Raw genomic sequence first — 25471 nt, 5'->3', positions numbered from 1 at the left:
CAACATCTAATATAAAAACAAAGAAATATTACTTTTAGTATATATTTAATACATTAGCTACATGTGGTGGTGATACACAATCAAGACAATTTATTTGTACTTATTAAAATTATTTAAAAAAAAACATTTAAAATATTCTTTGACTACATTACATGTTAGAAGCATACCTTTTTCCAACTGTAGAGCAGCATAACATTATCAGATCAATTAAGATAAAATCACATCTGGTTGTTTAACCTGAACAGGAAGTCCTCCTTCAAGCAATTATCTCAGACAATTAATTAGATTTTTTTTTGTGTGCAAATAAACATGTAGTTACTGACATAATGTATGTACTATCCATCAATCGTCTATACTTGCTTCTCCATGCAAGGTCATAGGGGTTGGTGTAGGTCACACTCACACCTAATGGCATTTTAAAGAGGCCAGTGAATCTGGAAGTCACATTTCTGGACTGCCGGAAGGAAGCAGGAGTACCCAGCGAGAAATGGTAAATGGCTTGTACTTGTACGGCACGTTAACTAGTCAGAACCCACAGATGCATGGGGGAGAATATGCAAACACCACGCAGAACGGAAGTTGAACCCAAGACCTTCTTGCTTCAGTGCTACCCAAATGCGTCCCCATGCAGCCCTGTGTGCAATATGTGATATTTTATTCTCAATTTCAGCCAGTTAATGACACGTTTAAGTTATAATTTAATGATAAAGCAAATCTTTTGTATTTTTTTGTACGTTATAAATTGAACTTCCATATTTATTGGGTTGAGGCACTTTCAGCCTTCCATACTTAAAAAGCCATTTCGGCATTGTTTGAACAGGAAACCTAGAATTTTGACCCCATCACTGTTCTTCTGTGTGTTCTTCCGAAGGGGAACAGACTGGTTAAAAAAAAAGCCAGTAGATGTGTGAAATAAAATCATTAGTGCAGACGACCAAGATTCAGTGGAAATGCCCTCCCAACACCGACAGCGTCTGGCGCCATCTACTGTGAAGGAATGCATGGCAAGGGTTCAAATGTGTCCTCATCCCATCCTGGGATTTCATTTGCGAACCTTTCGGCTGTCCTCTCTCTTCCTGTTGACTTCAAACTCCAGCAAGGCTGCTCAGTGGGTTTTACACAAAGCGGCGGGTGTTTCTGTTCCCGCTTTGTCTTTCCTTCGACACTCCTCCTCCGTTTGTGAGGCAACTGTAGACTCGTGCTGTACTAATCCCAGGATTTTATTTTAGCCCCAAATCCAGATATTATCTTTTCGTAAAAGCTGGTGTATCAAAGCCTAATTGTTTGCAATCTTTAAAGCTCGACTTTTCATCTGCTAGAAATCCTTATCTTTGATTTTAAACCTGCACAATCCAAATTAATTGCTTGTGTTTTCCAGAGCAAGACAGATAATGCAAAAAAAAAAGAGAAAAAAAAAGAAGACAGATAAGGAGATAAGCTTCAGAAGCTTCTTAGATAAGTACTCTGCTATATAATGAGCTACTTAAAGGGATTAGCAAGTCAGGATTTCAAGGAGAAAATATTTCAATAATAATCTTTGCTGTAGAATATAGTAGGATAAAAGACCCGACTTTACTCATTCTTACGCTGTTATTAAGTCTTTATTAAATTCTGAAAGCGGTACATAGCAAATCAATGAACAAAGCACGCATACGGTTTTTGTACAGTCTGCACAAGGAGTCAAGTTGCACATTAAACACTTACCCATTCAGAGACGGTTGGGAAACTGAATGGCGGTCATGCGCCGCGTTTTGTGACGGTCATCAGAAAGAAGAAGACAAAGAGGCGTGCGCTCCTGTGATGTATTGCTGCCCTCCAGGGAAGGCAGTAGGTTGTATAGTTAGCTCCTGATGGGGCAAAATCACAACCCTGAAACCACACAACCTACTACCTCACCCTGTGCGAACACCATGAGTCTCCGGGGGAAAGAGGACGTGAAGCTGAAGCTGAAGCCACGTGAATGACGGCCAAACAACTTTGTTACGACACGAGATACGATGACGATCAACCGTACATTTCTGGAGCAGAATTACAAAACAATGCTGATGATCATTTACATTAGGCATGCACACAGAAGATGTGTGGAGCTGCAAAATACACTGACAGGTGATTAAAATAACTTGTCTGCTGATTAACTAGTGGCAATGAGGTAGGGAATTATAACAATTAAAGTATACTACATAAAAAATATGAAAATCATCTGTTGCAAGTTGGTGCTTTTCAATATATTTTATGTCATAATTCTAATTATAGTTACTATAAGTGGACTTTTCCAATACTAAGGGATGATCATTTCCTCATCTCTGCTCTGTTAAATAATTAACAAAAGAACAGCCAAAATAAATAAATAAATCAAAAAAATGCACATTTCCACACAAGTTCCGATTTGTACGACTGATGATCACGACGATGAAGCTTTCACAGCCACTTCAGGAAAGACAGTAAGTTGTATAGTCATCTGACAGCTTGGGAACGACCCTAAAACTATACAACCTACTACCTCACCCCAAAGGACAGTTTATCTGCCGCCTCTGTCGCTTCTTCATCATCAACCTGTGGAAACATAAACTTAAAGACAACCAACAAACATGTCGCTCATTTTAAATATTAGTATTTAAGTCCGACAATTCTTCGTCATATCATCATAATTTTTCTGACTGGATCTGATACAGTGTAATGCAGGTCTGGTGCTACTTGCTGCTGCACACTGCCTGTTAGCTGCACTTTTCCCTCGCTTACAGGAAAGCTATATTTAGGTCTTTGGGAATATTTGCAATCACAAAAAAATCATGATGATTAAAGGGACACTGCCCAGCGCTCTTCTATAGCGAGCAGACTGAAAATGACAGTAAATCCACTGGCAGCATGTTTGATAAGCAGCGGACTGCGGGCTAGCAACCAGAGGAGCTAGCTCTCCTAATTAACGTTTAAATAAATGCTATTATAATAATCAATATGCTATTATTTTTTTCAGCAGCAGCAGGAATACTTTTTTTATTTGATTGTTGTTTTTACACAAATTTTATTTTAGTAAATATAGTCAAATCCTGTTATTTTTACTCAAGGTTGTCAGATTGTGAAAATCTCATACCGGCCAAGGCCCAATGTCAGGAATCCTAGGTATCAATTATAAATGTTCACTTAATTTATTATAGGTCTTATATTTTAAAACCAGAGTCCAAATCAACACAATCTAAACAATAAAGGCAAAAATGGTAAAGCTGCTTTTCTACTTATTGATCTAATGATACCAACCGGGTTGATTCCACGCTTGAAGTTGTTTAAGTAAAGATAAAGCTTGTTAGCTTTGCAGCTAAATCTTTTCTTTTTTTCTGGGTTAATGGGGTAATTTAACACAGTTGTCTACTTCCTGCACGTCACGTCTTGAGTTCTTCAGGTTACTTCCCCTCTGCAGTATCAGGTCTGAGCGCTCCTTCAGCTCCCCTCCTCTCAGGTTTCCTAAACCTAAAGCAGACAAACGAGAGGAGAGAGTGAGCCGCTGTCGACCTGCAGTCCAAAGGTCACACTTTCACTTCCCATGTGATGCGTGAACCTGGCTGCTCGCGCGGAGCGAGGGGAATTTAAGAGTTTGTGTTTGGATGCCTGCACACTCCTGCACGTGATTTCTATTGCTGCCCACGAACAACCTGAGAACATCCTGTTCCTCCTGACTACCTCTTTTTGTAGTCTGTAAAAAAAGAAAAAAAACACAAAAATAATTTGCTATTTGCAGAAACAGTTTCTGTGTCTTCATTTTACAGGAATAGACGGAGCGGCTCGTCATCAATATGCATGTCTGACAGTGCATGAGAGGTCACACAGAAAGGCTGCGGCGCTTTCAGGGAGTTTCCTGAGTGAGACGGGGCTCTGAGGCTGCGGCTCTGCTGCGGTTTCCCTCTTCGAGTTGGCGAGCGACAGGAGACTGAAGCGGGGTCGAACTTATAAAAGTGACTCACTGCATTAACTCCTCTCTCGCGCACACCGGTTTGCGGCTGTTTTATAGCAGGTTTAGTTATCTCATAAATGCCACCCAAATCCCCTGAATGAGCCACTTAATGTCCGAGCCTGTGAGGCACGACGGCGGAGCCGAGCGTGTGCAGCTCGCGCCGACGCGTTCGCTGCTAATCCTGAACAGCGCCACGCAGGACCTTTCTTATCCTGGAGTGGAAAGGCCCAAAGGTCAGTCTCAGTATAAGTGCACAACGTGTCAAGAAAATGGACTTATAAGATTAAATGGGTGAAATTTTATTTGATTTGTCGTAAATAAACTTACATTCAAATACTTGCTCAAAATATAGTTCCTGAAAATATCTACATACCATTTATTATGTGAATGATTGAGATAATATTCCAGGAAGGATGATTTAATCTTATGAAATACTGCCACAGAGACAGAGTTTGGCTGATGTAAACACTCGCAATAAATTAATATTCTACAAGTATTAATTTGTCCCAAACCGAGAGCCTTTTTCAAACTTTTTAAACTCTTAAATGTCCAAAAGAAGATTTGTCCAGTTTGTGTCAAAGAAACTGAGGCATGGTTAAGATGTTATTACAAATTCAGGGTCACGTCGCTTTTTAGTGAGCGAATTCTGCAAACAATGAATACGGCTAATATAAATCAAATGCTCAAAGATCGGAACTTAGAAATTAAAATAAGTGGGAACCATGGGGGAAAAACATTTTTGCAGATACATATTTTTTCCAGTGTTTTTGTACATTTGAGTATGAATCATTTACTTTGAGAGTGTATAGTAGGCAGGTAGTTTTGTCTTTAAGCTCATCAAATGAAGAAACAAGACCAGGCTGGGATTCGGAGCTGTGCTAAAGGGCTATTTCAGTTTTTGGAATCTAAACCAACTCACATTCTCTCTACTTTAATGCTCAGGTAACCATAAAGGTCGAGAGTTGAAAAAGGCATTGAAATTGGCCTTTTTGTTGACAAAAATGTTTAAACTTCAGTCGGTCTGAGAATGTAATCTGCCTGTTTTCCTTCGATCTGTTCTGATGGCAGATCTGCAGCTCAAATACTAGAAAATGAATTATTTTGTCTTTAAATGCAACACAATCTAAAATCCCCAACTTTTTTCAGTCCATAAATGCATCAACCAACAGTTTGGACTTTAATATAAATTTTGGAATCACAAAATCAGAAACAGGTTAGGGACACAGCGAGTATAAATGTGTAATTCCTCTAACTTCTGTTGGACTCTAAACTACGACCTCCATCAAGGAACATTTGTAGTTTTCTTGTGTTATAAACATTAGAAAAATAAAACATCTAACTCCATACAAATAGGACCTGAAAGAAAACCTGAAATGGACGTTGGCCAGAAGATAAGTGCCACTAAAATCTAAAATCTACTAATGCTTTGCTCAGCTTTGTTTTTTGCAATACTTATCCAGACCTCCTTTTGTAAGATTATTCTTTTTTGTACAGTTAAAAAAAGGAAGTAGCTGAACGTGGGAAATAAAAAACACACTTAAGACTCAAAAGGAAGTGCAATTGATGGCATTAATCTGTACGATACTGTTAAAAACGTCAACGTCGAGCACCACAGAGGCTTTGCGTGCAGTTGACCAAAACCACCAACAGGTGTCATGTCTCCCCAAGAATGCCGAGGGGAGTCTGTGCAGAGCAGCGGCGCTCGGTCACAATGAGGCCTTTGTGCAGTTCCGGGGTGCAGGCCAGCGTGCACTCGTGTAAGGTTTCCCTCTAATCTTCATTTGACCTTTAGGCTGACGGCTTTTCTTTCCCCTTTTTCTCTGCCCCGACTAATTTCCCTCCAGGAGATTATCTTGGTGCTGCTGCACATGCTTCCTAATACACCCGAGTTGACATTGACGAGACGCATCGCTCGCTGTTGTGCGCTGCGAGCAACTTTGCTCAACAAATTAAAGGCAAACTGGAAGTTTGTGTTTGTATGCCTGCAGGCCGCTCCAAGCAGAAACCAACTAATGGGAATGTGCAAACTCCGGGCACCAGGAATGGCATTATTCATCAACACACACGTAGAAATGAATCTGAGAGCAACGTATCCAACTTTAAATGGCAAAGCATGTTTCAAGAAAAAAAAAAAAAAAAGCTGAGAAAATTTGCAAAAATATGTTAAACTAACCTCAATTTTGACTTCCAGCCAGGAAAAATAGAGTAATTCCTAAATAATGAGCCTGTGAATGAAAGAGAAGAATATAAATAAATCCACAGTCTGCAAACACACACGTTAATAAACACTGGGCTTTCAAGGCATTTATACAGAAACACATTAATATGATCGCACGCACACACACACACACACACACACACACCAAGGTGTGCCTGTAGCCGTCAGGTCGTAAAGCTGCCAAACAGCTACTTGAGTGAGCCATTAGTGCTGATGGTGCATATGTTACAGAGATCAGCATGATGCAGCTGAATTTAGCCTGGAAGACTTTATTACTGTACCGTGGACCGGCCAGTGTGAGGGAGCCCTATAATTATCTCTCAGTCCAGAAGAGTTACTGTGCAGCAGGAAGGAGAATGAGAGTTTAAATCCTGACTTTAAAAAAAAAAAAAAGGCAATTTTACCATTTTATTTATTAATTTTTAGTTTTTTTTTCAGGTTGCGGTTACTATAAAAGAAGCCTTAATGTCGGCAACAATACGTGTGTATTTAAAAAAAAAAAGAAACAGTAGCAACATGCACAGATCATAAAAGGCTAAATTTTTTTATAAAATATATGTGTGTGTGTAATTAAAATGCAAAAGCATGTTAAACTATTTCATTGAGGAAAGAAACAAAAATTTGCACAGACACACTGTGCTACAAAATAGTCGAAATAAAAAAAGCTACTATTAGAAAATATTTATCTTGAATATAATGTTAGATTATTATTATTATTATTATTATTATTATTATTATTATTATTATTATTATTATCATTATTAATAATAATAATACTATTATTATTAACATTAATTGGCTCCAAAACCCCCAAACACTCACGTATGCTAGGTGTTTGAGTTTACTGAGGGTTCAGAAAAGGTGAAGTTGGACAATCCTATAAAAGTTTGCATTTAAACTGCTTTTTATTCTACAAAAAAGCACAGGAAATAATAATAAAAATAATAATGTATAACATGTAATAATAATAATAATAATAATAATAATAATAATAATAATAATAATATTAAGTACCACATGACATATGATTTGAATCTGTATGTCTGAAGGTCATTGACTTGACCCGATTCCACATTTCGGAAAATAAATGACCCTTTTTTTTGTCTTGCAAACTGTCTTTAGACAATAAATAAATTCACGTTTAAGTGAAAAGTAAAAAGCACACTGAATGCATCCCACCCCTCATTAGTTCCTGTTACTCCTCATCACAAATGAAACCATTTTGCATTTCGGGGCCAAACTGCAACAAAGATCCCCCTGTCGGACTTTGTTGCTAAAACCGAATCTTTATCGCCGCGTGACGTGTTCAGAATAACAAATAAGCGTTTGAAGGGAGTCTGTCCCTGCTTACAGAAATGTGCCGCTTAAATACATGTGTGTGCCACTGCATCATACTCGCATGCACCTGCGTGTGCTTGCTTATGAAAGACTGTGAGGCCCTTTATAGTGCATGTACTGTGTGTGTGTGTGTTTGTGTGTTTGTGTGTGTGTGTGTGTGTGAATGCTCAAAGGAGGAGGCTGTGCCCTGCACTCCTTAGGAGAGGCGTGGGAACCCCATTCATCTGAGGAGGCTCGGTTCATTGTGGGGTACATAGCATCAAATGTGTCTGGGTGTGTGTGTGTGTGTGTGTGTGTGTGTGTTGGGGGGGGGAGAGACTGGGTCCTGTGTGTCTGGTGTAACTTAGAGGTTTTTCTGTTGATGTTTTGTTTTTTCTTTAAACTATTTTTCTTTTTGTCCAGACAAAAATATTTTGCAATCGGAATAAACGGCAGGATTTTCTTTGTTTTTTGTGATAAACGTACAGTCAGAATAAAAAAAAAAAAAAAGAAAGAAACTTTTAAAAAACGCGTGCCTTTCCACGGGCCAGATGCGCCCGGGTTTTGTCGGCGGAAAACATTTAGTCAATCCCTTAAAGTTTCTGAAACAGTCTGCCGTTTTCAAGCGAGGAAAGACAATCAAAGCGTGTTCAGACGGTGCGCTCCAGCACGCTAATGCAGCGCAATGTGAAAGAGGAAATGGAAAAGACAATAACATGCTATATTGAATTTTACTGCTGTTCCTTGTGGGACTGTTGGATGGCAACAGGGATGTTCTTCCCCTGTCCAAACACCTCTGATTTACCTCCTAATTTCACCTCGGCGAGGCTCGCTGAAAGGGCTTGAGAGCCAGTAAATAAGGGGAGCCACATCGGGAGCCTCTTGTGAGGCTGACAGTGATGAAGTAGCCTGTGCAGGGCCCTGTAGTGCCAGAGTGACAGATGAATAGGGCCCATCAAATGTGGGATGTAGGTGGGAAGGAGACTGGAGGTATCTGCGATGACTCACGCTTCCTCCACTTCTCTGTTGTTTGGTCATGGCCGACTCTGATGTGCACCGTGAAGAGATATTACTGCAGATAAAAACACAAAGCCACACTATTTTCATTTAGGGAGGGCTAATAACCTGATTTACCGACTCTGATTAAAAGCGGCTACGCTCCGTGGTGTTGATGAGGGGGTGTGGCGCTATTCCGGGTTTTGAATTACGTCTAAAATCTCACGTCACGCAGAGAAATTCACTGCGCATATTCTTCTTCTTCTTGGATGAAGCAGGACCCAGCGTTCCCAGATCTTTGGTCGACCCACACCGAGTTAATGATGAGGATTCAGCCAAAGTTGGGTCGATTTACCCGAGGACAAAAGAAAAAAATATTTATCGAAGCGTGTATAAGAGAAATTGTAAAAAAAAATAAAAATGTTTTAAAGTTGGTCGTCTAAAAAAAAAAAAAAAGGCACAGTGATCGATACCTCTAAACGGTTTGTTCTGGCTTTATAAAAACCGCGGGGAGCCACGTGTCAGCGCCGACCCATTTGCCAAACGTTTTCCTGACTGTTATGAGTAGCAAAGAAGTGGATGTTACCCAGAAAGAGAGTTTAACGATGGCTAATGGCGTTCTGCTCGACGATCACGGGACTGATCAGGAAGGAGAGGGATGTATGGAGGAACAATGTAGAGTGGGTGAGCTTGGCCTTGTGCTGCAGGCCTTGGCCTGCCCTCAGCCTTGCGTTACAGCGCCGGCCCCTCTCTGCTCCCCTCTAAGGAAGACTTCTCCCTCACACACAAACAGTTCTGGGAAGCAAAACGAAAAGACGAAGAGGAAAAACAAAAAAAAAGAAAATACAAAGAGATTAAGTTGGTAGAATCGCCATGTTAATCCTCGTCCGAGCGGATAGTCGAGCGGCCAGACATGATGGAAAACAAGCGAACATGGAGATGGAGCTCCCAACGTTTTGGTCTGTAAAAGAAAACCTCTGCACACACACACACACACATGCTCACACCACCTTAACTGCACGCCGCCTGACTTACCCACTTTGGAGCAACCGGACTGAGCTATCCGGGCCAGACCGCTGGATTCTCCACCGACTCGTTGCGCCGGACACATCGGCAGCAGCAGCAGCACACAGTATGCCCACATTTCCTTCCTGTAGAAGGGGCAGAGACAGGGAGCTTCAGCTTCAGTCACACAGCTCTGCACTCGCTGCAAGGAGTAGGCGGGCACGCCAACCTGAGAGCCATTCAGCGTCCCGGAAAGTATCAGCCTCCTCCGCCTGAGCCCGACGCCTTTTTTTTTTTCCGTACATCAGCCTTTCCCCTCTGCCACAAACGCACCTCTGCGATCGCCCCAAACGCTCTATTGCGACTCACAAAAACCCACAGCGACCCTCGGCTAATATTCACCAACCGGCTCGTCTCGCTCTCCTCCGTGCCTCCACCTCCGATTGTGGGCCCGCCACAATAGGGGAGGCCATGTGGGTTTCCTATGGAGTTGCGTGCTCCTCCCGTCTGGCAGTTCACCGGGCTTTGAATGAGGAATGTTAGCAAACAGAGCTGCTGAATGTTGGATGAATGCTACGCCGGGCAGCCAGTCAGATTGCAGCGCCGGGCCCGGGAACATGAATAATGCAGGGAAGGGTGGGGGGGTGCTTTGGCTCCGCCTCCTCCCTCTCTGCCTCTTCCCCAACTCTGCCTCTCCCCTCCTCTTATCCCAGCTCGAAACTCAAATGCCTCCACGGGAGCGAGAGAATTCAAGATCTCCACGGCGGCTGCTCGTGCTTGCAATGGAGGGGGGGGAGAAAAAAGAAGAGAAAAATCTCCTGCGAGAGACGAATAGTTACACATGCCCACACGTGGTACTACTGCAGATCTTTGCTCGGTGCGTGCGGTTTCTTTCCTCCTGGCTCGAATCTATCCCTTTTTTGGAGGCTTTTGTTAGAAATTGGCACCTGTCCTAGAAAAGCCTGGCCGCCGCTCCACCCTCCTGCTCCCCTTTCACTCAAGACTGCCCATGAGAGAGAGAAAGAGAGGGACCGCGCGCAAGAGAGCGAGAGAGAGAGGGAGAGTAAGGGGAAAAAAGGAGGGTGGGGCAGTGAAGCCAAAGAGAGGGACCGGTTTCACAGATGGAAGGTGGAGGGCAAAGCAGATAAGAGCATGGGAAAATATCGGAGGAGAATTCAAGGTAAATGCTCAGGCAACACGATCCCCAAGGCCAGTCCAACAACGGTCGAACGCTCGTCCTCGGCTGCAGGAGGTGCGTGTGGAAGGGGGGGTGGGGGGGGGAGGTTCTCGTGGGAAAGAGCAATGAAGGAGCACGTGCTCGAAAAGGGAATAAAGCAAAACGCAGATTCTTTCAAGTTCGGCCACCCGAAAATCAGAATGAGTGTGAAAGGAAGTGCCTCCCCAAGCGGCGCAGGAACGACGAAGAAGCGGCGGCACTTGTTGCACGACACTGAGGAAGAGATCTTGCAGCGAGAAGAAGTGAGAGTAGGCAGAGGGTTAAAATCCCAGGACTGCGAGTAGTGAAGAATCCCTCCCTCTTCTGGCACAGGGTAGCTTAAGGGGAGGGCCCGTCTGTAGAAATAGCAACAGAGCGTTTTTCCCCCTCTTTTTTTTTTTTTTTCAGAGCTGCAGTGTCCTAGTCTAGCCTCTCGCATGTGGCCGGGACCCAGGGAGAGAAGAAGAGGAGGAGGAGGCGAGGAGCGATGGCTAGAAACCGAAGCAGGAGCCAAGAGGGGAGGGAGCCCGGAGAGGGAGGGGACGAGCGCTGTGAGTGGAGGAGAAAGAGCTCAGCTGATGATGAAACAGGGGACGTGTGGGAGTGTGCACGCTACGCGTTTTCATCACCGAGTCCGGCGACGTACGTGTGCACGAGGCGGGGCGGGCGGGTGGGGGGGGCGACGGTCAGGAGCTGCTCTCCTTCAGGAGGAGAGTCATAGAAAGCAGATAAACTTACAAAAGATTCAAGGATTCGGCTAACTTTGACGTCGGCCATTAATCTTTGGACCTGAACGCACGCTTTATATCAGGAAGGTTTCCAGCCAGGGGAGAGAAGGCGTTGGTCGCTCAACTTCATCAAGGCCAGAAAGAACGTTGGTCGCTCAACGGCGCCGTCTTCGTTCTCCCGGATCACGGGGGGAACATCACTGAGCTGCGCCGACTGCTCTGGCATGCGGACGACGGCAGATAAGCACCTGGGTGTGACAACGCTGCCGTGATTGCAACAGTCCGCCCTGCAATAAAAACCCTTTAATATCAACCGCAGAGCATGTGCCGTGACTGGCCAGCCCTAGACCCCCACCCCCCCCTCCGCGCCCCCGCCCCCCTTCGCCCGGCTGTTTAGCGTCCAGCCCGCTCCGTTTTGTCCCCTCTCTCTTCCAGACTAATAAACAGCTCCGCTCTGAGCAACGAGGACTATCTTTTTTAGCACCTACCCTCCCTTTTCCTGTCTCACCTCTGCATCAGCATGCTGAAGGTTACTCATGCCAGTCTGCTGCCAGCCAGCCCCCACCACCCCTTCGCTCCACCCCACCCTGAAAAAACTTCTGTGTGTCCAGAAACGCTGTCATGCCCCATAGCTGCAACAGATTCCCCCATGGCACAAGAAAAAAAAAAGACAACTTCCTCTCTTTTGGAAGCAATTCCCCTCCCCTGCAGTCATCTCTTTCCCAAAAGAAACCAGAACTCCACACAGCACCCCCCCCCCTCCCCAACCCCACCTCTCTCTGCTCTCCCTGAAGTAGCAGCCCTACAAAAGAGAGGGGAAAACTGACTGGGATCTCACATCTCTGAGCAAAGCTATCCCAGTTTTGAGTTAAATCTGCCCTCACGCCTCCGAGCCTCAGTGAGACGAGAAACGATCGGTGGGGGAAATGCTTTCGGGTTGGGTTTTTTTTTTTTCCCGCCTCCCCCCTTCGCACGTTTCCATAAAAGACGAAGAACAGGAGAGCAAACTAATATGGCTGCTCGGTCTAGGAGGCTGAAAGAAGAAGGCGTTATGTTACGTTGCTGCATGTGTGACTGGGAGAGAGGGAAAGTGTCCTCTTTTCAGCTTTCCACGGACGGATCTCGACGTTTCTAATGTCGCACGATGCAGAAACACCAGAGCGAGACTCAGATCAGCACCGGGGGTCGGACGCCAGCAGCCGGACCGCTTCTTTTGCACTTTTTCGGGGGGGATATAAACGCACTCGTGTCCCTCGATGAGAAAAATGGGTCGAGCACCGAACAGTCGCCGGCCCGAACCCCCCGTGACGTCACATCTCGCCACGTCTGGGGAGCCAATGGGAATCTCTGCACGTACAAAACACCACTACAACTGCATCCTGAATATAAATCAAACAATCGTGCAAACACACACAAGTCTCGTGTGTGATCTGCAGAGTTCCCCCTGAGCTCCTTGTCCTCTGTCTAAGACACTGTTTCTGCGAGTTGCTTGTTTACCATCTGACATGTGGCAGGAATTCAAAAAACTTGGCAGAGCCTGTTGCTTCGGGTTCATTCGAGGATACAGCTTTGGTTTTGGCTCGGCTGCCAACTTCTGACACTGAAGCCCTCAGCGGCGGCCTCGCCCCTGCAGGAGCGGCCTGCGTAATGCTGCCATTGATGAAACTCCAATATTAACAGCCCTCGTTTATGACATCTCCACGAGCCTGCTACAAACTTTTCCCCCTCTCAAGGCAGAGCAATCTGTGCCCGGGCCTTAGCGTAGGTTTAAGCAAAGCTTGCCGCATTATTAGGATTCGACGGGCGGCTAAACTGTGTGCATATCTGAAGGAGGTGCGGAAAGACGAGACAAGCAGTTTAGGCTTTAACAGTCCTGCAGATCTGCAAGAATTAAAGTAAACAAGAGGGGGATCTGAAAAGACAACTTAGCAAAAACCGACCTCCCACAGACGGTCGCGGGGGGGTTGCGCAACTCATGTTGCACGGCGGTCAAAATTAACTCCCTCCTGAACTAATACGGAGAAGCTGTTAACTCAGAGGTCCCGTCGGACCCCCTGTGTTGTCGCGTCTTTATGAGTCATCCCACAAATGCACAGCCGCAGACGATAACACTTAACATGCATAAGGGCCCGGTGCAGCTGGGACATCAGCTCTGTGGTTAACGTATACGCGCACGGTGAAAATCACAGCCGCAAAATAAGACACAGCAAGGAAGCAGAAACCTTTCAACAGATTTATTGGGTTTCTCCCCCCCCCCCCCCCCCGACCCCTCCGAAACGTAAATGTTTTCTATCCGGATGTGGGCCGGTTTAAAGGCGTCACCGAGGTTTTAAAAAAGATGCGGTTCTCAAAAACGCACACAGAGAGATGTTCATCATACCGCTCAGATTTTTTATTTTTTATTATTAAATCGGATGCCAGGGAAAGCACTGAAGTCACCTCGAGTACAGCAGCGCTGCCCCTCTCCCACTTGTTGCTGCGCCCTACTAGTCAGCTGGCTGAAAATGAGACTCTCACACATGTCCCTCGCTAATAAGAAAGTCAGGGATGACAGAAACCAAAGACGGGCCCCCGTCCCTCTCAAAAATACAGCAGGCAGGCTGAGAGCCGGACGAGGCGGGCAGCATGACCAATAAGCACATAAAAGCTACTATTACATTTAGCGCTCTAAATTCCTGCTTCGCTTCTTTAGCTAAAAAATGACATGTATATAATATTGAGAAAACAGCAATAATATGTTTTAGTATTTTTGTGGCAGCAAAAATATTTATCGTTTCTAGATCTTAAGCTTTTTAAAGCTTTGCAAAAAATTTTTGCTGTTTATTGCTTTATTGCTATCAGGTGTTTCATGTAGTTTATGACATAAAATAAATGCAAAAGCAAACAAAGAATCATCCCGGTGCTGACTGGACAAAAGAGGAGGGTGCGTCGCTCTCATCCTCCCGGTCGTTTTTGAATTTAAAAAAAAAAATAAAAAAATTTTGGTGCTTTTACGTCCCGTGAGGCTCGGCTACCTGCCCCTGCCTAGATGTAACACATCTAAATATGTAACAGGTCTCTTGTGTGTTTGGGCTGCAGACGTAGAGCTGCCCTGTATGGTGAACGCTCTCATGGACTTCCTATGCAGTAAATTAAACCTGCAGGTTCCAGCTATCTATCCGTCAACAGTCCGTCAGACACACACACACCTCTCTGCAGTGACTGCTGCCGCGGCCCGACTCCCTCTGTGAGGCGGTCCGCCGTGGGGGCCCCTCGCCGGCACGTGCCTCAACAACTTCTCTATTACCCCCCTGACCCCAAAGGTCGTCCTCTGAAGGGTTCTGAACAAAAGGCCACGACCCTGAGGTCAGAAGTGCAGCGCCGGGGCCCCGCGGCAAAGAGCGCGTGCTGTTTGCTTTGAAAGGTAAGGATCACTAACATGGAGGCCTAATAAGGATTAAGGGGCCATCTCCTTTGGGATGTCGCTCTGGGGCCTCAGACATCAGTCTCTATTAACCTCCGTGACCCGCAACGGCCATTATGGGGCCACAGGTCACGGTCGCTCGCGCTGCTGAGGTGTAAAACCTAAAGTCTGACTCGAGTGCCGCTGATTACGCCGACAAATTGTTTTGAAGAGATAAGCACCCAGCTGAATGGGACGTGGCCCTCCTTGAGCAAACCCCTGCTTGCTGCTGGCAGATTTCACTCCTGAAGCAAAGCACCTGAGCAACTAAAATCTGTGACGGTTTAAAATGAAATCTGGTAAAAAAAATAAAAAATAAAAAAAACATATTTTCTATAAAGAAAAAAAAAAGAAATAGTGAATCATTTTATTTTCCCACCAAAAGAAGGAACTTGGTGTAACTCTGACAGCCGAAGGAGAGCGAGGATGGATGGAGAAACAAAAAAAAAAAAAAAAAAACTCACAAAATGGAGGACAGGAGGAGACAAGATGGTGGACGCAGCTTTTTGGACAATGCTTATAATAAAGTGGTCAACTGCTATTAAATAACAGCAGATTAGGCGACATCTCTACTTTTCTTTTTTTTTTTCTTCTTTTTTTTTTTTTTATCCACAGGAGAAACATGCGGAGCAGCAGCCAGGTTAACCCGGCTGCTTTTCATCCCCTTCGGTTTAAACAGAGGACAAAGGTTTTTAAATACTGTATGATTGAAATAACTGGATTGCAATATTTCTTTGAGTCTATCCATTACTGTGTAAACAGACCATATTAAACCCCATCCCCTCCAAAAAAGCAGATGAAACAGGAAACAGGAAAATCCTGATCTGAGACATAAGCTCAGATAGAAACTCACATTGTGGCTTTGAACCGACAGAAATACAGTAAAACTACAGCAGAGTCACCCGAACTAAAGGATTTCTCTCCAACTCGCAGGAAAGTTTAGATATTCAATTTCAAAAAGCAACAATTTTAAATTAGTCGGTAGAAAAAATTTCTTTACACTGACTAATTAGAGGAAATTGTAAGTTTTTTCCCCTGTAAATGTTTTTGCATGTGTGAGTTTCTTTTTTTCAATTATGGAAAAGAAAAATTTTATATTTCAAACCAAAAAGGATCATATATATTTTTCACTACTGGAATTAATTTTACTGGACTGAATTTGACAATAAATCCTTTTTTTTTTTTTTTTTTTTACTATTTCTATTAAACAAGCAATAAACCTGAAACAGAAAAATTGGGGATCTGGTGCATTTTTTCTAAATTAATCTAATTTTCAGGTTGATAAAAATGTGGATAAGTATATTTTATGAACTATTTGTACCGTGTGTTCATTTATTTCTGGGGAAACTGATTTCTTTCCCCCCGTTTCAGTGCAATTTATTGCAAAATTTCTTTTTCACAACACCTGAAACTTCAACAATGTGAAATCCTAAAAAAAAAACACCAATTAACTTCTAACACTTTAGAGAATAAGAAATACTTTTACATATTCCCACTAAAGTAATTTAATCAGACCTAATCACAAATGTTTCACATGCTCCAACATCACAAATACAAATATTGTGGTTGCTTCTAAAACTTTCTGTATTTAATTGTACGAGAAAAACGAAGCATAAAAGTTTTGCTTCTTGCAATTAAAAGGAGAAGATCAACCAATTAGACAAAGCAGCATAGATCTGCCAGATAAAATCATCTTCCCAGGTTCTGCTCACACACTCACACACACACACACGACCTTTATCAGGCGCTCAGCGTTAACTTTGATTCCGACGTGTTTTGCTGACAATCATTAATCCACTCACCTCAGAAAGCCGAGCTGGTTTGGGTGGAGGGGAGCCTGCTCTGCAGCACAGCAGAGCAAAGGTTGGAGGAGAGGAGAGGCGAACTGGAGCGGTCGCTGGCTACAGACGACGGCCGTCCTAAACAGCCCAAGAGACAATAAATCCTAAGGAAGCAGCAACTTGACAGCCTAGGTGCTTTTTTTCCTTCTAAACTAAAACAGGGGCAGTTTTTGGAGAATATTACTGTCCTACTTTCAGCTTCTTTGGGTCATTTTATTCAACTTTTTTTTTTTTAGTTATGCAAACAGGCTACCCAGCCCATCCGAAAGACAACAGAAACTTTTATTAATACGATATCTAACTCTTTTATGTAACTTGGAAATATCGTGTTAAGAATGGAAAAGTTAAAATTTCCAAACAAAACTAAATAACTTTTCACTTTAAGCTCCTGCAACCTGTAAAACCAGGAATAGCCTAATTCTTAATACCCCTGGAAATGATCATAGGAAAGAGACTGAAGAGCAACAGAGAAATAAAAATGAGCCTTTTTCTTGTCTAACTTTCCCCTCCTCTCCTCCTTCAGACCCACTAAAAGCATCTCCTCCCCTCCCATCTTGCAGCTACTTACTGCTCACGTTCCAGCCTCCATCCCCACATTAATAAATGATTATATCAGCAGCGCTCATCGGACGTCAGCTCTCTAGCCTCCTGCGGCTCTCTGGCCCTCTGGCGGAGCGCTTCCAGCTTTTAAAGCCTTCGAACCTGCTGTCGGTTCGACTCCGGTGCCACGTCACAGAGCACTCCGCCACCCGGACGGGCCCAGGTCACCTGGCTCGGCCCGAATGGGGAGGCTTCGCACCCCGGACGCCCCCCCGCCGGGGCCCGAACGATGGAGGAGCTAATGGGGCTGACCGGCTCTAATGTGACTCACATCGTTCCTGCTCATAAAAAATAAATAAATACGTAAAATCAAGATGCTATTTGAATCTAAAACGCAGCGTGTTCATTTCTGCAAATCATCATCAGCTAAATAAGGATGTAGGAAAGAGACTGTCTCACACACACACACACACACACACACACACACACACACACACTGCTCGGGGGAAGCACCCAACTATCTTCAAACAAATTTAAAAATGGGCTAATTACAATTTACCAAATTAAAAGCTGACTCAATTACAATTTTATAAAATAAATCAACAGCTAAATTAATAGTTGTTTTCTTTTAACCCCGATTTTTTTTTTTTTTTTTTTTTTTTTTAAGAAAATGTTTCTAAATATAGAGAAAAAGCAGAAATTGGTCTCCGGGATGTTTGTGTGATATTTAAAGAAAATTTTAAAATCTTTTTATCCGTGGCTGTATTTAAATCAGTGAGAGTCGGTACTCTGTTTTCTTTTTAAACACCCTCCTGATTTTATATGGGCTTATTTACACATGTTTTATTAAAGGACACACACTTTTACCTTTCTTCATGTGTAAAGCTGAAACTTTATATAAATAACTTCTATAGAGTATCTGCAGATTATGTAAATTAAACTATCTACTGGACGACATGACAAAGCTCACATGCCGTTACTGTTTGTTCTGTCGAGTAATGACCTGATTTAACTCTTTAACCTCACCTTCATGCCGTTTCAGACCTAATAAATTCTTTTACCATCCCTGGTTAAAGCCAGCAGTCAGCGTAAAAGCCTCATTCTGGTAAAAACTAAATACAGGAACTTATTCTAAAATGCAGGCATCATTTCTGGTCCATCGGCGCTTCAGCACTTTTAATTTGCCTGTGCACTGTATGTCCTATTAAACTATTCAGTTCTACTCCTGTAACCTCAAGAGTGCGTAAATCATGGTGATAAAATATGGTTTTATATCCTAAAATAAATGTAAATGGGTATTGGTACAAGTATGTTGTTTGAATGGACATGTAGTTTTAATCTAACTTCCAGCAGCCCTATAATGCCTTCTAACAGTGCATCTCATTTATTTCTCCCTATCAAGGGTTTTCCCTTAATGTTCACATTTGAATAGTTCAGAAACATGAGCAGATACCTACAGCTATAATGTGTTAGGTGCTTTCATAAAAAAAAAAAAAATCTATTTTAAATCCTTTGAACGTATATCAGGGATTTTTAGGGTGCTGTTTCATTTTGGAGACAAACCTTTCCCTTTTGCTTCTTCTTTGTTTAATAAATAATGACGTGTAGAACCTGGATTGTGTGTTCTTGTCCCAATTTCATTTAATCTGGACTGGGTGATATGATGAGAGCAAATTGTGAATAATGTTAAGGCCCTGCCTACCTTTTGATTTCTATCCTTCTCATTCAGCCCTATAAGCTAAATTTATGTAGCACTTTAATCTTTCTCTACCTTTTTAATTAAATTTTTTTATGTAATTGTACAGATTGTACTTCAGTATTTTTTTTAAATGTCAGTTATATTTGAGACAAACAGATTAAACCCACCTTAGAAATGTCATTTTCTTTAAAAGTAAACTCTTTTTTTTAAAAAACAAACCGTGATAGAGTTATGATTCTACAGTTAAAAAAAATTGTAATGTGACATTTTTGCCCTACATTTAATTAATCTGGTGAGGACCGGATTAGTCATAAGTGAAGGAGCTAGATTTGGTAAATTCGAGCACACTGTACTTTCCTGACGCAAACAAAAAAAAAGAGACATGAATCGGCACTAAAACAAAGCCAGCGTGCTGAACTAAAGAGTCGTCTTATTGTCTGAGCCCTGACTGGTTGTACGGTCCACTGAGAGGGGAACGTAGGCGCTGGCTCTCAGGGGTTAAGATGCTAGCAGTCATGTGCCTGTTGGCTGCAACAAAAGGCTGCCTATGTAGGGTGCATACAGATAGAGCGAGCCCCTTTGTGCTCGCCGTTTCACACGTCGCAGCCTGGGAGCTGCCAGGTCTGGATCTCTGGACCTCTGGGCCTGGCCGCAAGCCTAGCTAGCAGCTTGGAGCACCTGACGCTGGGCTTTGCCTTTCTTCTGCCTGGGACCCTGGTGCAAGGGAGGGGGGGGAGGAAGGGGGGTTTGTTGCAGAGATAATGGGACGGAGGTCCGAGCGGCCGGTCGCACGGAGCAGCACAAACAAGCGAGGGGAGATAAAGCAGACCACAGGACACAGGAGGCCTTAAAGACAGCCGTGTGCACTGAGTCCAGCACTGTGCTTTAGTCCCTGCTGTTTACACTGTAAGTCCGCGTCTACTGCAATGTTTGAATTATGAGAGCCAAGTCACTGCCGGAGGCTCCTTGTTGTGAATATGCAAGTGTGCAGAATAATTGCACAAGTTATTGCCTGGAACAGGAAAACTATCATATTGACTCATTTTGTACATATTTAATGCTGAGAATAGCTCAGATCTTTCTGTATGTGTCTAATTTTATTCTGAGGAGGAAGGTTTGAAGCTCCTAGATCATAATGTGTTTGGTTGCGATAACAAAGCCATTATCTGAGCCCGGCATGTGTTTCTCTGATTTTTCTATAGCTAAGGTCACAGCAGTCAGGCTTTTAGAGGCCGACAGAGATTTCTGGTTTAATTTCAGGTCTGTTTCTTTTTTTTTTCTCCAAAGGACAAAAACACACGGGTCCTTAAATAGAAGCAGCAGTTCTGAATTCGGCAGAAAACGAAAGCGATTTGCAACAACACCTCCATTCATTCATCGAAACACAAGAGGCTGACCTTTCTCTGCGTTTTCACTAAGCCTCAAACGAGGTCCTTCCCAGAACACGCCGTTTGTTTGTGTTTTGACAGAGTTTTCAGTTTTCATGCATTTAATGAACAGGTGGGAGCCGGCCGGGGGGGGGGAAAGTTGGCCCATCTCCATCGCTGGCGCACGGACGGACCTGATTGGTCGAGCAGCAAACGAGGTGGTCATGAGTAACGAAGCCCTTTGACATCACGGGTGCTTCTGAACCAATTGGGTGAAAATTAGACAACAGATCTGGAATATTCAGATCATTTTCAGTCTTAGCTTGTTGTCTGTATCTGATTATATAGTTGACAGAAAAACATGTTTTCCTTAAGTAGTTCTATTTGAAGAAAAGCAGCCTTAGTCATCATCACGCAGGTACAACATTTTAAGAAAAAATACAGCAAAGACCCTCCCCCACCTGTTGCTGCACACTGCTGGTCAGCTTGCTGAAACCAGGCAGCTACACTTTTCTTCAGCTTACAAGAGAAAAATTACTAAAAAAAAATGAATGGCAGACATATTGGAAATATGTATGATTGCGAAACAAAAATAGAAAAAGCCAGGATGAGGAACATGAAGGCAAGCCAGCCTTTTGGGACACTAGAGATGTCGACTGCAGAGTGGCTACCGAGGCAGACGGGCCCACCAGGTAACCCGTTACAGGAAATTGTTAAACTTCTGTTGCTCTATAAGGAGCAGAACGGCAAAAGGCATTACATCCTTTCAACAACAACAACAAAAAAAACATGAAAACTACGTCTACACCTTGCAGGTTTGTATTCTTTAATGTGCTTTAGTCTATTAAAATCAGTTGTTGAACCATTATACCAATAATGATCAATATGTTGAGATTGTTTTCCCAGCAGGATTAGAGGTCACTGCTTTTCTGTTATTAATAAAAGTAATTAGATCATATTATAGAGGTTTGTTGTGTGTAAACACCATGACACGGTGGTAATGTGGCATTTTTAAATCAAGGTCACCAAACTGTGAGAATCTCACAGCTAGAAAGCACCTCTGCACCAAGAACTGCACTCTTGCCCTCTGACATTTAAAAGGCGCAACCTAATTGTGTTTTCTATGTGACTTGTTAAAATGATCAGATTTCTTTTCACGTTTAAGTGAGTAAATCAAAATTTCAAAAAATCCTGATTAGCAAAGCATGCATGGCAAACGTACGGCAGCGGTCTCGGTTAGTCGCGAGCAAAGGAAGCTACAGTGAGAGCCAAAAGCTTCAGGTGTTTCTCCACACAAACAGGTGGATTCTCATTAACAGGAAAAGAAATGCAGTTTCAAGCGGCGAGTGATTGCTACTGAACGGCCCCCACGTATGTTCTCGTATTGTTCCTCGCCGAGCTATAGGTTTTATTAAGAGCGAGGGGAATAGGAAATGAGAGCCTGCAGGCCTGCTAACCCTGTCGAGTTGGTGTGTGAAAGCGAGGTTAGCAGACAAAACAAACCCCCTCTGCAGCTCAGACAGGCTGCTGCCGTAAGTTGCATGTTAATTAAACTTTTCAGGGGAGCTGAGAGTGTATAAGCTTCTGTTTTCTGACCCTACACCCCCCCCCGCTGTCACCAATCACACACTTGTGCAGGAGATGTATACACGCCACATGCTTGGGTTACATATTATCAGGACAAGCCGGCTGGGCGTCTGACAACCCCGGTGAGGGGAGGAGGAAAACAGTTACCCTAGCGTGTTAGTTTTCTGCCAGCGAGTCCCTATTGACCTGTTAAAACCTTTGTGACTGGAACAAATGCAAATAGCGATGACTTGTTCACAGAAAAATACTAAAGAGCCATTCAAATGAGGCCCCGGGCCCACAATGCGGCGGTGGCCGAGCGCTCCGTGGAGGCTGGGCTGGCCCCCAGTCTGAGACACAGAGGGCAGGGATTCTTTCTGGCTTCGCTGCGGCGCATTGTGGTCGTCTGGCGGAGGGCGATCATGCACTCTGATTGCTCCTCCTCTCACACACACACACACACACGCATGTCTGCAGCTCTCCTGCAATACAAATAAAATGCCAAAGACAGCAGCACTTTGTTGGACTTTAAACCATAATGATGTGATGGTCTGATAGTGCGCCTGCTGACCTGAACTGCTCCGGTTTTATGAATGACCCGATCGCACGCTGTTAACGCCCTTTGCCTTTGGCAGGGCGTCTCGGGGCTTCCCGCTGACGGATATCCACCGGTAGCGTCGCTTGATATCAGACAACCAACACAAGTCACTGTCAACTGGATATACAGTGGGCTAAAAAGACTTAACAGCCTATTTCTATCATAATGTCTATAATATTAAATTCATAATAATGTGCTTGTTCATGTTTACAAAAGTATAAATATATCAAAATATCTGTTGCTCCCATCAAATGAAAAGCTTTTAATAGTTTCCTAAGGTTTTGATTCACCATTTTAAAGTGAAATTATCTTCCGATATTGGGTGACGACAGCATTAAAAACTCTCAGGCAGCATTTGTCTCTGATGTTAGTGGAAGGAAGCGAAAGCCAAGCGGAGATATTTCCACCAGCGAAGTGCAACACGTCTTAAATGCGGCTGTAAGCGCTTCAGACGGTAACTCCTGGAGCAGGGACCCGCGTTCAAAGGTCCAAATCTGATCGCTTGATAAGATCAAAGGGCGAGAAAATCCCCTTCATTAAAATTTCTCACTACTTACAGGCAAAAAAACAAACAAAACAAAAAAAAAAGATAAAAACTAAGGTACTTTGTGATCTATAAACAGCCTTGTGACCAGAAGCTGCTCCGTATTTGCTGACAGTGCAGTACAGTACTTTTATACTTTTATCTAACTTACTTTTCATGGCCCAACAAATAAAGTAATTTTTATTAAGGCCCAAGAAGAAACAAATAAATAAATAAAGTGAACTATAACTATAAAAAGAAAGCTGAGGGTCAGCGTTGAGTGATTGCAGCCTAAAAGGCGACGTCTGTCTTCAATGAGCTGCCAAAACCTGGAGCCATAGCTTTAAATGTAAATGGTATGTTTATAATTCCATCTTTTACAAAGTAAACACATTCTTTAATCTAAAAAAAATATTTAAATATATGGTTAATGTATGAAATGTCAACAGTTCAATATAGAAATACTAAAAAATAATACATTTATTAATTATTAATTAACTGTTTTCCCCCCAGTGTTCTTAAAGATCTACCTGGTGGTTATCTATGAATATTCTTGTAATAAAATAGCAGCAAGTTTCATATAAAAGTGCAGGAAAAAAAATCTTTCTTGCATAATAAAAACCTTCAGATAAGAAGTTTTTATCAGTAGTTGCTCCATAGCTGTGAATGTGCTCCAACTCACCAATAATGGTGCTCTTCTCTGATTCAACTTGGCTTTAATGGGTTTTAAAAGGGCTGCTGTGTTATAACCACACTTCTTCTAAAACACATGTAACTTTAAGGTTTGGTTCTGTCAGATTCTGCAAACATGGCTACCAGGGGTCCTCAGGAAGCCTGAGGATCTGTGCTGATCTCTGAGGACACGACGGGCTAACGTTAGCTTCCCTGCTCTCGTTGTTGATACGCCTTGTTGATTATTCGCCTAACAGCGGTACCGCTTCACAACTTACAAAAAAGAGCTGTTCTCCTGCTTCATAAGTTAATCGCTTTGCTCTAAACACCTGAATTATTGATAAAGGGAGACGGAGAGCAGCAGCAATCGGGACAGGCTAGCTACAGGCAACACTGACCTCATATTTGCTCGATCAAATCCAAAAAAAATTACCATAATTCTATTTTTTTTTTTACAGCTTACATTGTGTATATTAATAATAATAAAAGCAAAATGGAGAAATGTCTCCAGGTAAATAACCTCAACACGTGGTCGTTCAGCTCATCTTCAACATGTTCGAACAAAAGCGTGATAATATCGACTAAGCCTGCTGAATTTGCACAAAAATAATCACGACGCAGCGTTTCTCCCCCCCCCCCCCCCCAACTCCCTCCGTCCAAACAGATTAAAGCCTGTCTGGTTGTTTTCGTGATCTCTCTCAGGTCTCCAAATGACAGATTAGCAGAGCCCAGAGGATGGCTCTCATCGGCACATCTGGACAACACCTGATGTGAGGGAGGGCTGCCCACCGGACCTCCACTGAGCCGCGTTTCACAAATGAAGGGTTTTATTGCAGAGAGAGGAAGGAGTGGGAGGTATAGCCCAACCGCTGTCCCCCTCGCTGGATTCATCTTCCCAATCAGAAAGCCGGCCGAGGGGAATCTCGTACCCATTTATTGGATGGAGTGTGTTTAACAGGAGCGAGTTGGATTTCCAGTCGTCTGAGCAGCTGATTTCAGGTTATTTCATTAGAAAGAATGATAAGTATAATTATTAGTTCATTTTTCCCCCCCCCAAATGGAGAAGATACTCGGTGTGATTTCATGTGCGGCGTGTATAGAGAGATGCCTGCAGAGGTCACACATGAGCTGAAAGCCAGCAGGGGGAGGAGAGAAGCGCCACAGACACGGGAGCTGCAGCGAAGGAGGAAAAGCAAAATGAGAATTGCACGCTGTTGTCTTTTCATAAGCTCTTCTCCTTGATGTGACTGCAAAAACATCCTGAGGTCAGGGGAGAAATGGTGGGAGAGATTTGTAGAGAGTTAGGAAAAGATAAGTTTGCGGCGGCAGGAAGCCGAGCCGCGGCCCTGCAGCGGGGAAGGCTCGGATTATCTGCATGCAAAAGAAAAGAAACCGGCTTAATTCATCCCATCTTTATCTTCCTCGGGACAGGAAACAGCGAAGATCTAGTTTTCTCTGAGTGAAAACTAGATCTTCTCGTCCCACAACTCTTCAAGCAGAGCAACTGGACGTGTTTATTAAAATTTTAATGCCCTATAATCCGGTCTTCTGTACCTCCTCCATGTTGCTCTGTGGGTCAGACCTGGCTCTCAGGCATGGGCAGCTTCAGGCCATTAATATGCACCAGGACTGGAAAGTTAGTTTTCCTACTGCATCCTGCTGAGCACTGCCTGTCAGCTAGCTGAACAAAAGCTACGGCAGTTTTCCCTCGCTTACAGGAAAGATAAATCCGGCTGTTTGAAACGCTTCCAGTCACGACCGGTGTTGCCAGATCTGACTGTTTCCAGCCCAAACACA

General features: G+C 43.4%; 1 long non-coding RNA gene across 1 annotated transcript in view; it reads right to left on the bottom strand.

Moving 5' to 3' along the window:
- Window positions 1-2389: 2389 nt before the first annotated feature.
- Window positions 2390-25471, bottom strand: part of LOC105933816 — a 35739-nt gene continuing 12657 nt past the window's right edge. The window contains exons 3-5 of the long non-coding RNA XR_004933160.1: window positions 9513-9628; window positions 6120-6171; window positions 2390-3465 (exon numbers count right to left, since the gene is read on the bottom strand). This is a non-coding gene — a long non-coding RNA (uncharacterized LOC105933816). The remainder of the gene's footprint in view (window positions 3466-6119; window positions 6172-9512; window positions 9629-25471) is intronic.

This window comes from Fundulus heteroclitus, chromosome 17 (assembly GCF_011125445.2).
Source record: "Fundulus heteroclitus isolate FHET01 chromosome 17, MU-UCD_Fhet_4.1, whole genome shotgun sequence".
In the NCBI taxonomy this organism is placed as follows: Eukaryota; Metazoa; Chordata; class Actinopteri; order Cyprinodontiformes; family Fundulidae; genus Fundulus; species Fundulus heteroclitus.
The sequence above is the reverse complement of the archived record's forward strand: the minus strand, read 5'-3'. Positions and strand labels throughout refer to the sequence as shown.